Consider the following 15,161-nt stretch of genomic DNA (forward strand, 5'->3'; position numbering starts at 1 on the left):
GTCAGGCAGAATGGATAATTGGCAGGACAGGGAGATGCCATTTATGAGCCCAGATAGAGCTGGAGAGCTGTACACAAACTTCAGTCTAACTCATTCAAGTCTGGAAAAATTTGAAGGTTGAATCACAAATGTTTGACTGCATTATGAGCATACCTTCTTTGGTCTTTGAGCCCTGGTGTCGGAGCTCCAGCTGAGGATGCTAAGATGTCACCCATTGGACCACAAGACCTCCATGTGTTGGAGATACAATATCAAAATCTTCAATTCCAGTTGGATCCTGTAACCATCAGGCCACTGTGTGTACAGTTCAATCAACATTACCCTTTTTGTAGGTGAAGATCAAGACACAGGACAGGTTTCAGATAAGGAGAGCTGGTTTTTAGTTGCAGGGGAACAGTCAAGGGCAATTGGATGGCTCTGAGCTGCTAAAATGAATTGAGGAGAAATTTTACGACCCAGTATGCAGCTAAGGGTTGGAGTCAGGGCCAATGCCCACTTTTTCAGCTGTCTTTTGAGCCCCTCATGGCCTCCTCCAATACCGGGACAGCAACTTTCCCACTTCCAAGTTCCAAGGATGACTCCTGAGCCCTGATTCCAACCCATAGCTGCGTAGTGGATTGTAAAATTTCTCCTCAATTCATTTTAGCAGCTCAGAGCCATCCAATTGCTCTTGACTGTTCCCCTGCAACTAAAGACCAGTTCTCCTTATCTAAAGTCTGCCCTGTCTCTTGATCTTTAGTTCTTGTCTGCACTCTTTTGAACTGCTCTTCAATGGTCTGCCTCAAAATTCCTGAATGACCCATTAAAGGTGTAGCATTAAGCCCTGACCTTACTGCAGGACAGAACTTAGTCCTACCCACGCCTAGCGGCTTTTGGAATTGTGTACTCGATAAATGTCACATTCTCACAGAATGCTAGAAATTAATTTCATCACAGACAGAAACCCTGAACCCATTTAAAAAAAAATCTTGAAATACACCTCAAATGTCATAACCTGCAGGCCAACAGCAGATAAATTGGATAGGGTTGGATGACTCATTTCTTGGCTGGCGGAGATGTGACGAACCAAGCGGCTTTCTGTCATTTTTAACCTAACTGCAGGTTAATGTGTTTTGAGGCTGATGTGCTGGGATTGTCAGCATCGTGATTAAATGGAGGGTGATTTCTTTGGGGGCCTCATTTGTGAGTGTGGAAATGTCTAACATCTGTGGTTCCATGTGTTCATCTTTACAAGTAAATATTTAATAGCTGCACCTTGTGCATTCTCCACAATTTCAGACCTATATCATTTGTCAGTGAAGGCTCCTTTATATCCTGTTAAAACTGCCACAAAACAAAATAGCAACCAACTATCACTGACATCAAATTGATTATCTCCGATGAAAATCAGAGAAATTCAGATCTGAAGGCAGGACAACCTGATCACATTTCAACCTGAAAGTTTAATAACCCATCCCCTTGCAAATCTTCACCCACTGAGTTCAAGAAAATAATTGCAATGAAAGATCTTTTCTTATCTTCTGGTCAAATTCTGACATTTCATATTGGACAGCTGGCTTTATTTCAGCCCATGGTGATAGGATGCGGATCTCCTCAGCATGCCAACTGTAAGTGTTAACGTCTGCTGGCCAACACACTCCTGTGCCTAGTAGATTTAAGGTTACAACATAAATTTGTGTCTTACAGTCGCTGTCATTCAGAGAGGCCACAGCAAGGCTTATATGGAAAATGTGGATGGTCAGAGATTCATTATTCGGGCAAAGCTTCGGGATCTCTGCTGTGCGTGCTTTGTCCTCTGCTTGATCTGGAAATGCCAGGCACTGACATTGAACTTCAATCCTAAATTTACACATGTTGATGATGTTTTGATTAAAAGCAATCTTAAACCAAAAAATGCTATGTATTTACTATTGGCATTCTTTGTCCAGTCAGTGTAAATCACAAAGACATAATGTTCTAATCACTGACACATAAAAGTACACTAGATCACCCTATGCATCTGTCAGAATACAAATTCCTACAATTAGTATACTTGTATTATCACTGAACCTTCTATCCCTCTGTCTTTTGATATAGACAAATCCTCCAGATTCTGCCTTCATAATCGAATTTGACAATGATCTCGAAAACGCAGCATCATTGTCTAGTATGGGCAGTCTTGGAATTTCCGATTTCAAGCCAGAAATTTCATTTGAACCAAATGGTTATGTGGTAGGTATAGAATTATCCAAGTTTGGGACTCCACCTTAAGTAATACAGCAAAGTGTGCTCCTCTTGTTATGTCCATTTTGCTGATGTATTTGTTTTATTCAAGCTTTTCCACAGTGGCATGATAAACTTCATTCTAACTTGTTCTTAGTTGCATGTAGAGCTTGTTGCTTTGGGCTTTTTAGCACACAGGTCACCTTATGTTGCAGTTCTGATTTAGCACCTCATTGTAAGTTATGTGCAGTATTGCTGCTGATATTATCTTGTCCATTCTATATTGAACCAGAATTGATCTCCTGGCTTTGATAATGATGGAATTGCAAGAAGTGTGCTGGGCCACAAATTTATGAGCTATTATGATTCTTCTAAGGTGGATCGCACAGCCTCTCTTAAGTTCCTTGTTTTGAGCTGTCAGATCTGTTCAGCATCAGTGTTCAGGTCTCTTTGTACTGCGGAGGTTGTCTTTCCTATGATAAGTTAATTTCTACCAAAGCCATCAAAAAAGACTGAAGTTGTGACATATAGGTTAGTGCAGAGACAGCCAAGTAAGATGTTCTGAGATAATGGGAACTGCAGATGCTGGAGATTCCAAGATAATAAAATGTGAGGCTGGATGAACACAGCAGGCCAAGCAGCATCTCAGGAGCACAAAAGCTGACGTTTCGGGCCTCGACCCTTCATCAGAGAGAGGAAGGGTCGAGGCCCGAAACGTCAGCTTTTGTGCTCCTGAGATGCTGCTTGGCCTGCTGTGTTCATCCAGCCTCACATTTTATTAAGTAAGATGTTCTCTTGTGTTTGTCCCACCAGCTCTGCACTCCAGGATTCGGTCAAGTAAGTCTGGATGCTGGAGTTCTCCAGCCACAGCACATCTTGTGCCTTCACTTTACTTAAACCTTTGTTGTATCCAAAAGGATGCACAAAAAAATGCAGCAAAGATAGCAATGAAAAAGGCCAAGAAGACAATGAAAAAGTTGCTGACTGTAAATTTCAATCAAGAACTCAAAAAGGAGTCTATGTAAAGAGCTTGGATTGGAATGTTGTTTTGTTTCGGGGGAAGATGTGGGTTTTATGGCAGAAGGAGACCAAATTGCTTTAAAATGTTGGCGTGGAGGAAAATGGAAAGGATCTGCTGGACAGAAAATTTAAGGATGAAGTACTGGGGAGAGTGAACAAACAAATATATTTGTTGAGCATAATTAGGCAAAAAATAGACAAATTGGTTCGGAGAGAAGGAAATGAACTTGTGGGAGGAAAGATTTCAAGCAAAAATAGAAAAGAGGACAAAAGAGAATATAATGTTGAATTGCTTGAAAATTTAAGGATGTCATTGGTAAAACAGATGAATTGTTTAAGAAAGAGAGAGACAGGCTACACTGAGCTAAGAACCTGCCTTCAAGCAGAGCAAATTTGATGATGATTTCCTTGGCTCTGTTTAACATGGAGAAATTTTGATTCGTCAGTTCGGGGTAAAGCAAAAATCCTTGTCAACATCACAGCTGATGGTAAGACTGGGAAAGTCAGCCACCAATACTCACAATGAATAAAAAAAAAGAAATCTTCAGTGTTCTTAGCTGTAATGTTGCCAGGGCCATTGATTTTGCAGCATTCGGTGTCTTGAGTCATTTCTTCTATTACAAGGAGTGAATTGAATTGGTTGGGTCCTTATGAAGGGACCAGGACAGACATTCCACTTGATGTTCCTGGCTGAAGACTGGTGCAAATCTGTCACCTTAGCCTTATCTTTTACACCAATGTGCCAAGCTCCCAGGTAGTTGAGAACAGGGTTATTTGTAAGGACTCCTCCAATGAGTTGTTTAATTGTCCACCAATATTCACGACTGGATGTGGCAGAATTGCAAACTCAGATCTAATCTGTTGATTGCAGAATCATTTAGCTCTGTCATTTACTGCTTATGTTGTTTGGCAAACAGGTAGTCCTGTTTGGTATCTTCACCTGGTCGAAGCCTCGTTTTTGGGTATGTCTGGTACTGTTCCTGGCACTCCTTACTGCACTTTCCTTTGAGCCAGGGTTTATCCCTGGCTTGATTGTAATGATTGAGGAGGGATGTGATGGGCCATAAGATTGCAGATTGTGTTGGAGTAAAATTCTGCTGCTGTTGATGGCTCACAGCACCTCATGGATGCCCAGCCTTGAGTGGCTAGATCTGTTCAAAGTCTTTCCCCATTTAGCAAGGTGATAGTGCCAGACAATAAAATAGAGAGTATCCTTAATATGAAGGCAGACTTTGTAACCACAAACAGTGGTCATTCTTAAAGATACTGTCATGGACAGCTGCATCTGCAGCAGGTTTGCAGGCGAAGAGGAGGTCAAGTATGTTTCTCCCTCTTGTTGGTCCCCTCACCACCCGCCAAGATCCTATCGAGCCATTATATAGGATTTGGCTAGCTTGGTAAGTCTTGGTTCTGCAAAGCAACTCAGATTTTGCTCCTTTTCCACCCTCTAAGAGTTACTCAACATAGCAGAGTACTGATTCATTAGTTGAGATGGTTTGAGGGTGGTTGCGTGGGGGCTGTTCCTGGTAATCAGCAGGAAGTTTACTTCCCCATGTTTGACCTGACACCCTGATGCATGTAAAGTGTTTCCTCCCAACTAGATACCACTCTGTTGTCATCTCTGCTGGGTCTGTCCTGCTAGTGGGATATGGATGGTGCTGGTGGTGTATGGGGCATTGTCTGAAGGGTTTGATTCCATCAGTACGCCTGTATCAGGCTGTTGCTTGACCAGTCTGTGAGACAGCTCTCTCAATTTGGCACTAACCCTCAGATGTTAGTGAGGAGGACTTTGTAAGGCCAACCAGGCTGTGCTTGCTGTTATCACTTGTTAGGTTATTTTTAAGCAACACAAATTTTTGCTCAGCAACTATGACAATTTCAAGGCTGTTAAACAGCATATGTTGCAGGTATGAATTTTTTTTCTCCTAAACCAAACCTGCTTCTGGCCTTTGTCTCCTCTCTCTCGGTTGTAAATCCTAACTTGACAAATGCTTGAGACATTGTCTCCCCAGGTAGCTTGTCTAGACATTTAGCTATGTCACATGATTTCTTGGAAATGCTGTTTTGATCCCCTGTTAAGATGAATGAGTTTGTGACCCTCAATAAACAAGTCACCTTCACAGAACTGAAACCTAAAATCCCATTTACCTCTACTTTAGGGTCCAAGATCCCAAATAACAACAACAAATCCTTAAACGTTTGTCATACCACTTGTTCTGTTTTATGGTGAACATTTACCAGTGGATTTCATTGCTAGGACATCTCAGAGGGCATTCAGTCAGCTATCCATTGCACAGCTGAAGTTGCAGTCCAGGCAGTCAGAATAGGAATCTCCTTAGTTCACACTCAAGAGGTTACAATCGATATCAAGAGTCAGGTACAAATCATTTGACTTACTGGATTCAAGAATTTGAAGTTATGGCCTTATTTAGCACCAGTAGGCACCTGTATCATAACTGTCAGGACCTTTCAGACGATCCCCTTAGTTCATAGTATAGAGTAGCTGCATAGTTAAAGATCTGAGCAATCTCTAATAGGATAGGATGATAGAAATAACTTTCTCAGAGTAATGAATATTCCAACAGAGGCAGGTAGATGGTTGCAAACAGTGTCAAATCCAGTCAAGTTGGTTCTCATGAGGAGAAATTCATTGAAAGGATGTCAGATAAAGTTGGAAAATTTGTTGTTCATGTTCCTTGTGCAGTGAAGGGTGAATCTCTCACACAAGCTACTTGCAAGGGTCAATGGTTCGTTGGTTGATTCACATTTATCTCACACACTTGCGTCTAAGAAGTATTAATCCCTGAGACACACTTGATTGCCGTACTCAGTGTGGGAGAATTGTGCAGTATCTTTCGGAATAGCAATGATAATTCCTATATTGTTCTCACTGATCTTTCCCTGCCTCACTGTCTCTCTTTCAATGTAGTATGAAAAGCGAAAAAGTGTTATCCCACTGGAATTCAAAGATGAGGAAATTCCCCAATTAAATATTCTTGATTCAGGCAGTGAAATTATATCTGATGTAACCTCAATAGCAAGCACATTTGTCAACACCGAGACTCCAGTCCATGAGAGACAACTTGAGGAGAATGAACACAGGGAAATGAACTCTCAGCGTAATCTCTTCAAACCAGAAGCATCCCTAGAGGTACATTACATTATAGAATTTGTGTGAAACCCGGGGTTTTCTGTTTTGCTTTAGAGTTTCTGAGTGATGAAGTATGTAACATTTGATTTTATTCCAGTCATTGCAACTTTTCTGATTGTGTTATAGCTACATTGCAGCTTTGCTGTGTACCCTGTGCATTCCCCGTCATTTCAGAGCATTTCCCTTATTGAATGAAAGTTACGTTTAACTATTCCACCAGCAAATATACATTCATTGTGCTCAAATAGAAACATAGTGGACAGAGGAGCAAGCCATTCAACCTATTGAGTTTGCTCCATTATTCAATACAATTATGACTTATCCTCTATCCCAATGCCATACCTCTTGCCCCTTGGGACCTTTACGTTCAATGGCTTGTACTCCACAGCTTCTTATGGTATAGAATTCCACAATCCTCTAAGTGGAAGAATCCTTCCTCATGTCAGTCTGAAATGGCCTACCATTTATGGCCTACAATGGCCGACCAATGATATCTTGGACCATTACCCCTCGATCTGGACTTCTCCCGCACCACCTCCCTGAACACAGACACACACACCCCAGGGGAAATATCACCCCTGCATCTAGTCTGCCGAGCCCTGTCAGAACATCCCAGGAATCAGTCTGGTGAACCTTTGATGGACTCTCTACCGCAAAAGTAGCTTTTCTTTGGTCAAAATGATCAAAACTGCACACAATGCTCTGGGTCTGCTCTCCCCAGGGTCCTTTATGGCTGCAGTAAGACTTCCTTGCTTTTGAACCTTCCTCAATGTTTGCTGCCAGCTAGAAAATAAATCCAATTAAAGGATGAAAAGAGAGTTGAACACAACCTCCTAGCACAATGAGTTAAACATGGTCGACACCACAATAATATAGGAAACATTTTTATTCAACGAGAACGTAGGTGAACTTCATCAACTCCACTTTGCAGCCTTATTCCTTTGCCGTGGTTCCCGTTAAGCCCGAATTCTTCCTTTTTCAGTCCCAAAGAAATCAAAACTGAACGTCCTGAGCTCTGTGATGTAGAAAAATTCTGAATATTCAACACCGTCCAAGTGAAGAGGTTTCTCATCATTTCCTCCTAAATTGAAATTCTCTTACCTGAACTCTGTCGCTTCCCACATTAGATTCTTCAATGAGAGGAGATATCTTCTTGGCACCTATCATAGCAAATACTGCAGGTCCTGGATAGCTGAAATAAGAACAACACATGCTGGAGAAGGTCAGCAGGTCAGACAATATTTGAGGAATTCACATTTTAGATTGATGGTCCTCTCATCAGAAGTAAAGAGTCTTGGAAAGAGTAAGACCTTTTCAATCAGTGAAATGGGGAAAGGGCAGAGAGTGCAAAGGAAAAGCTCAGAGATCCAACCCTGACATTGTTCGTTCTCTGATGTCCAACCTTTAGATTGTCATGAAACCCGCTGAATGGGTGACACTGCTATTGTCTGAGAAGTGACTTCCACATAGCGGTGGCCAAACACAAACTCTCTAATACTACCTCTTCCCTCCTCCATGACAGAGCGTCAAGGCACTGTGCACAGGAGTGCCACCTCTTATCCTCTGGAGATCTTCCCTCCATTGTTTCCAACGTCCCCAACTTGTTCCCAAGATCCATAACAGGGAAAGTTACAGGGTGGATAAAGGCAAACAATTTCTACTGATTGCCAATTCAAGAACTGGCGGCGGGGGGTGCGGTCTGAGAATTAGGGCCAGACCATTCAGGTCAGATGTTAGGAAACACTTCTACACACAAAGCGAGGTAAAGTTGCAGAACCATCTTCCAACATTGCCAGTGGATGCTGAATCAGTTGTTCGTTTTAAATCTGAAATACAGAAGTTTTTGTTGAGTAAACGTGTTAAGAGATATGGGACAAAGCAGGCATATGGAGTTAGGTAACATTGATCTCATTGAATGGTGGTACAGGCTCAAGGGGCTGAATGACTTACCCATCTTCCTATGTTCCTATAAACAAGACTGCTGTAGTCAACCCATTGTTTCAGCCCTCTTGCTCCACTCGACTTATTCCTCCCTATCTCAACCCGATGTTTTCTCCCCTTGTGCTGTCTCTTCTGACCTATAGCCAAGGCTGTTCTTGTGCCCTACATCACTTCAGCAGCTTTGAGTTTCCTAGTACTAACTGCTTCCTTTTCACTGTGGGAATCCAACCTCTCTACACCTTCATCCCCCCACCGGGATGAACGTGGTGTTCTCAGCTGCTTCCTTACATGGGGCGTAACTAACTAACCAGCATTGTCCCCTTCCTCTTCCATCTATCTGAGCCTATTCTCACGCTGAATAACTTCTCCATCAACTCCGTTCACTCCCTCCAAATATATAGCGTTGCTATAGGAAACAGCCTCCATTGCAGTCCCCCCTGCCTTTTTGTGGGTACGTGGAATATTCATTACTTCAATCAGAGCCAGGGCCTCTTCCTCACCAACTCTTTCTGGTGCATTGATAACTACATTGATGCTCCCTCCTGCTCCAGCCGTAATTTGAAAATTTCCATGACTTTGTTTCCAAATCCCATTCTTCCTTCATTGTCACTTAATTGATCTCTGATCCCTCGTGTTCCTTCCTTGAATTCTCTATCACCATTTCCAGAGATAGCCATATGATAACGTTTCTTACAAACTCACCAAATTCCATGGTTACCCAAGCTAACACTTCCTCACACCATGCTTCTAGTAAGGAGTCCATTCCATTCTCCCATTTTTCCATCTCTATTGCATCTGTTCCAATCATGCCACCTTCCACGCCAGAATTTTCGACATTCCTTCCTTTTTCTTCAACCGAGCTCCAATGATCCTGATCCATTTCCAGCACCTCTGCTCACACATCTTCCCTCCTCTGCTAGAGAGTTCCACATTAGCAGTCTCCACATTCAAGCAGACCATCCTCTTCCATTCCTGCCACTTACAGCATGTTGGAGGAGACACCACAGACATCACCCATTCTCCTTTCAGCTTTCCATGGGGATCCATCCCTCTGCGATGCCCTTAGTCATCCTTAACACCCTTTCCCATCTTATGATGCAAGCGTAGGAGATGGACCACCTCACCTTTCACCTCCTCCTTTTCTCACTGTCCAAAACTGCCTCCCAAGTGAAGCAGCAATTTACCTGTACTTCTTGCAGTATAGTATAGAGTACTCTATTTTGTTGTGCATAATACAGGCTCCCCTGCCAAAGGCAGACTGGCTAACTGCTTTGTAGAACACCTCCATTCAGTTCACAAGAGTGATCCCAACCTTGCAGTTGCTCGTCATTTTAATTTTCTACCTTCAGCCCTATGCTGACCTCTCTGAGAATGACCTGTCACAGTGTTCCAGTGGAGCAACATCTTGCCTTGTGACTCAGCCCTCTACAGCCTTCTGGACTCAGCACTGAGTTCAACGTCTTCAGATCATAACCAGAGCCTCCATTTTGTTCCATGAGTCTTTTATTTTCTTGGCCTTTGTTTCACTTGGTCAGTTCTGACTCATTTTTTCTCTATCCCTGTAGCAATTTGATAGTTTTTAACTCAACGGTTCACTTTTCATTTGACATAACCTTTGTTTTATTTCATGATTATATCTATTGGTGCTGTTTATGGCTTTTGCTTCATGAAAACTTTTGCTATTAATGGCCCCAATCTTCCTCCTATCATGGAACTTCTGCTTTCTTCTTCCTCTCCATTTTTCACCTATCATCTCGTAAAATCACTTCCATTTTGACTCATCATCAGTTTCAAAACTATGTCATCAACTGGGAATGTTAACCATGTTTCCCAACAGATGCTGCCTGACTTGTTGAGTTTTTGCAGCTTTTATGTGCTTACTTCAACATTTACATTTTAAAATCCTTTAAGAATTTTCCATGTTTCAAGGAGACTGTTTTCCCCTATTCCAATCAAAGTAAGCTGCATCAATATAAACTAAGAGCCAGAAAGTAGGAATTGGCTGGTTGACCCCATCTCAGTTGGAACAGACACGATAGACCTCATAGCTCCTCCTGTGATGATCATGTTCTCTGATCTATGGGTTGTTACCAAAAGTGCTGTCCAGCGTTTCTTTTACACTGTTGTAGCGGACAGTTTCCAGTTGAAATAATTTCCCTGGCAACTTCAGAGGGCATTGAGTCAACCAGACACTGTGTGACGAGAATCATACCTAGCTGATCTTAGCTCTCAATTCAGTAAGTTACAGAACGCAGTTACCTAAAGTTGGCTATCGATCACCAAAATTATGGCACTCTCCATGGTGGGATTTGAACACTCAGGATTCCCAGTGCCATTCTGCCATAATCATCCAGCTGGAATGCCAACAAGATCTTCATCAACAGCAAATATCTGCATTATTACAGCCAGTAATGATCTGGTACAGATTCCCAAACAGAAGCGTCGTAAGATGTATAGACTTCTCTCTACATTCCTGCAGCATTGTGGACAGGAATTCTGCTCTGCTTCTCTGTCTTTTGAGCAAAAAAGTGTTTGACCTGTGGTTTCACTTTCATGGTTCTAAAGAATCCTAGTGCATTTTCCTGAAATTCTTCAGATGATATTCCAGTAAAGAATTTGAAAACTCTCACTATGGCCACAAGGGACACCTGCTACTATTGGTACTGGCATCTGAGTAAAACCTAGGATGAAAGGGTTATCATATGAGGAAAGGTGGGCTCTGTATCCAGTGGGGTTTAGAAGAATGAGAGGTGATCTCATTGAAACATATAAGAATGTGAGGGGACTTAAACATGGTGTCCCTGAGAGGATACCTTCCCTTGTGAGAGACACTAGAACTACAGGACGGGGTTTAAAAATAACAGGCCTCGTATTTCTTGCGGGAATAAAAAGGTATCTTTTTCTATGTAGAGTGTCATTGATCTATGGAATTTTCTTTAAAGAGACCAGGAGTGAAGGGGGACGGTGTTGGTTATTGAATATTTTTAATATTGAATTGGACTTTTTTTTAGTGCGAAGGGTGTCAAAGATTATCAGGGCAGGCAGAGCTGAGGCCGCAGTCAAATTAACCATGACTTATCAAATGGGGCAGCAGGCTCGAGGGGCTAAATGGCTTACTCCTGTTCCTCATTCATGTTTATGTACATCTTGGACAATAGAAATTTCATAGAAATAATACCACAGCTAAGCTACCTCTCTCTCTCTGTCTTTAAATGCAGAGACCGGTGACAACTGTCATTGACCATCTACAGCAACATCCCCAACACCCAACGACAGCCTCAGATACACCAGCCAGCCAACACAAGATTACCTCCGTTTTTGTCTTAGAGACTAATTTCCACGAGACTTGGGCCATGCCACAAGAAGTGCCGTCCGGGACGGCTAGACACCCGAAGCAGGTGCAGCGTTTTTGGCATTGCTTCGTTCACTGATCTTTGTATAGAGTCAGCCGCCATCTCAGTGCCTCACTTCTGAATCGCGAATTACGCTGTTGAGTCAAAAAAAAATGTCCAAGTTGATGCTCCAGTGCAGCACTGAGAGAGTGCCACCTTTCAGAGCTGAAGCTGCCTGCATGACTTGTCAGTGCATTAGCTTGTGCTGGTAGCAAGCAGACAGCAGCACAATGGAGTTTACTGAGCTGGCTGCCATTGCTGTCACTCCATCACCACGTGAGACATTCTGCTATTCCCTGGCCAGCTTAGTGATCTTCTCCCTCAAAGTGGGGACAAGTCTGATGCCTGACCCTGTCCGCCCTGGAGATCTCAGCCCAGTTTTTCCCAGAATGTGAGTAAGGGAAGGATTTATGTTTGATGGAATTTGACGCAACAGCAACTGGTAATGCCAGGGGCTGTAATTCATACCCGCGGCAAGAACTATGCTGAGCGATTGAGTTAGAGGGAGTGATAACCCCCTGAGTGGGAGGGAGCAGAGAGAGGGCAGTGTCACTTACCATTGCAGAAGTACCTCTGGAGGTCATTAACTTTCTTCCTGCACCAGCTGGGCCTCCCCTTTTCACAGGGGAGAGATCGCCGACCGGCGAGGCTATCTCTGCCTGAGTTGCCTGGGTGTGATGGCTGTTGTGGTCAGCAGGGAAGAGCACTGGCCTCCCCTCTGTTACCCCATCTACCCGTACCTTGATAACCTTCCCCTTGAAAAGGAGTATACAAGGTTATTTTTCCTCTGTGCCATCTGATTTTTGGGAGGTGTGAGGGCCAGTTGCTAACTTGCAGCGTTTGAAGTGATATCCAGCTGCCCTCTAAAAATGCATTGTACTTGGGAAGGTCTATTCATGGACACAAACTTCCACCTTGTTTGCTGTATTTTTTTTTATTATTCACTCTTGGGACATGGGCATCACTGGCCGTGCCAGCTTTTATTGCCCACCACTAGCTTGAGAAGTTGGCGGTGAGCTGCCTTCTTGAACGGCTGCAGATGATGTGCTGTAGGTAACGCAACAAGTAACTCATTCAGCTCCTCGCGTACATATCTGAGAAGCAAGTGAGTGTGCAGGACAATTTGACCTAGTCAGTGACAGATACGATGCTGTACAACTGCTCCCCAGCACTGCAGCCTCACAGCACCAGGGACCTGGGTTCAATTCCAGCCTCGGGCGACTGTCTGTGCAGAGTTTGCACATTCTCCCCGTGTCTGCATGAGTTTCCCCCGGGTGCTCCGGTTTCCTCCCACAGTCCAAAGATGTGCAGGCTAGGTGGACCCTGTTGTGTTGGCCCAGAGTTTCCCTGCAGTGGGAGCTGGGCTCAGAGCCGTTGTTGTTGGGGGAGGCGGGGTGGTGCAGAGGGTCAGAAAATTACCTGCAGTTTTGCTCAAAAAGCTTCTCCTACTTTTTAACAGAGATTTTTAGATAATTGGACCAGGCAGGATTTCTCATTGACCACACCTCCTCAGTCAACACTGAAAAGTGACATGGACGACGAAGAGAGTACAAATGTCCCCGAACCATTCATCACTTCCAAGGTAATGGCAGATCTGCACTGATCCAGGGTCATGTGTCTGAAGAGATTGACCAGCAACAAGGGGTCAGTGAAGTTTGTTTAATCTTGTTAGGTTGAGGATGGGAGTGAACTGCTGTTCGGACAAACATTCCCACGCACATGCACGTGCACACACACACACACACACACACACACACACACACACACACACACACACACACACACAAGCACGCACACACACACACGTGTACACACTTACACACTACACACATACACACACTCACACATACAACACACACTCATACACACGCACACACACGCATACACTCCTTCACACACTCTCACACCACACATGTACATACGCACACTCACAAGCATACACACTGACATGTACACACTCACACTTACACAAGCACATACACATATACAAAGGGTCATGTACACACACACGCACTCGAGTTTATTTGTGCCCATTTTATGATTTTTGGAACTTTTTGTCCTTTGGATACATTTGGTTTGTTCAGGCTCCGCTGTCTTGGGCCATCAAGCAACGTTGGTATCACTGATGGTGATTAGAGACAGCAGATTGAGAGGCCTGGCCGTGTGATCGAACCTGTAGGATCCATTGTGCAAGCTCCTGTTGGAATTGATGCTCAGGATGTAACGTGTGAATGAGTGAGATATGCAACCAGTATCTCTCTCCACAGCATGCGGGCAAAGGCAATTGAATTTCAGAATTTCTGACACACCTCGAAGACACTTGGCTCCTTGAATCGTAGAATCTCTACATTGCAGAAAGAGGCCATTCAGCCCATCAAGTCTCCCTGACTAACCAACAAGCATCCCATACAGACCATCTTGCAATGGAGGCTGGAAAAATACCTCATTGCATACCTCACCACTCTCCACAGGTCACAGCACAAAATATAATGTTTTACAGTTTCGACTTTGAAAATTCAACACTTGATCTACAAGATCAATCCATCATGTGTCTTAATCAACACTATTATGGGTTTATCAAAACAGAATATATGTATTAAAGATGCAAAAATTGGTGAACATACACAGTAGGTAAAATAGAAATAGAAATGCTTGTCCTTCGAAATACCCCTAAATTGCATACACAAGCACACAGATGAATACTCTTCAGGAAGACATTAAAAAGAACCAGGTTGCTCTTCAAATTGAGTAACATTTGGCAAGGGAGAAACAGAGTGAACCTTTCAGATCAGTGACCTTCCATGGACACTGAAAGATGTTCTACATTCAACAACATGTGAGCAAATACAGAGTGAAGAGGGTGGGGTGAAGGTAGGAAGGAAACAAAGGGAAGGGTCTGAAAGAATAGGATGAAGGGCCGGAAAGATTCCCCATTTGATTCCTGACATTTGCCACTCTGCCAGTTTGTGTGTCTGTGCTACTGGGTCAAAGGTGTTTGCTGCCAGCAGTCACCCCTTTGTTTTTACTTTGTCTCAGCCCGATCTAGTGCTCAGGGATAGAAGATGCACCATTTTAGACTATTTATAGAACAGCACTGTTAATCATAAGGTGATTTCTTGTGTGATAGCAATAAATGGATCCACATTTATTTTGGCATCATTGCTGGAGCTGTAGGGATAAAGATATCTGCTTCCTCCAAAAATGCATTGTCCGTTCACAGACTGAGAAAGATATTAGGAGAGGGGGAGGGCCCGATGGAACATGAACATCAACCCCTTTGGAACCATTACCTCATACAGCAAGGACAAGGTAAGAAAGATGAGAATGGAAAGAATATAAAAATAATATGTTCAAGCCCACAGCGCCGCAAATGATTAAAGCAGGATAGCAGAGGGAAGAGGAAGCACAGCGAGTCTGACAAAGTGGAGAGTATTTACATGGTCCAAAAATATCAT

Source organism: Stegostoma tigrinum, chromosome 7 (assembly GCF_030684315.1).
Source record: "Stegostoma tigrinum isolate sSteTig4 chromosome 7, sSteTig4.hap1, whole genome shotgun sequence".
In the NCBI taxonomy this organism is placed as follows: Eukaryota; Metazoa; Chordata; class Chondrichthyes; order Orectolobiformes; family Stegostomatidae; genus Stegostoma; species Stegostoma tigrinum.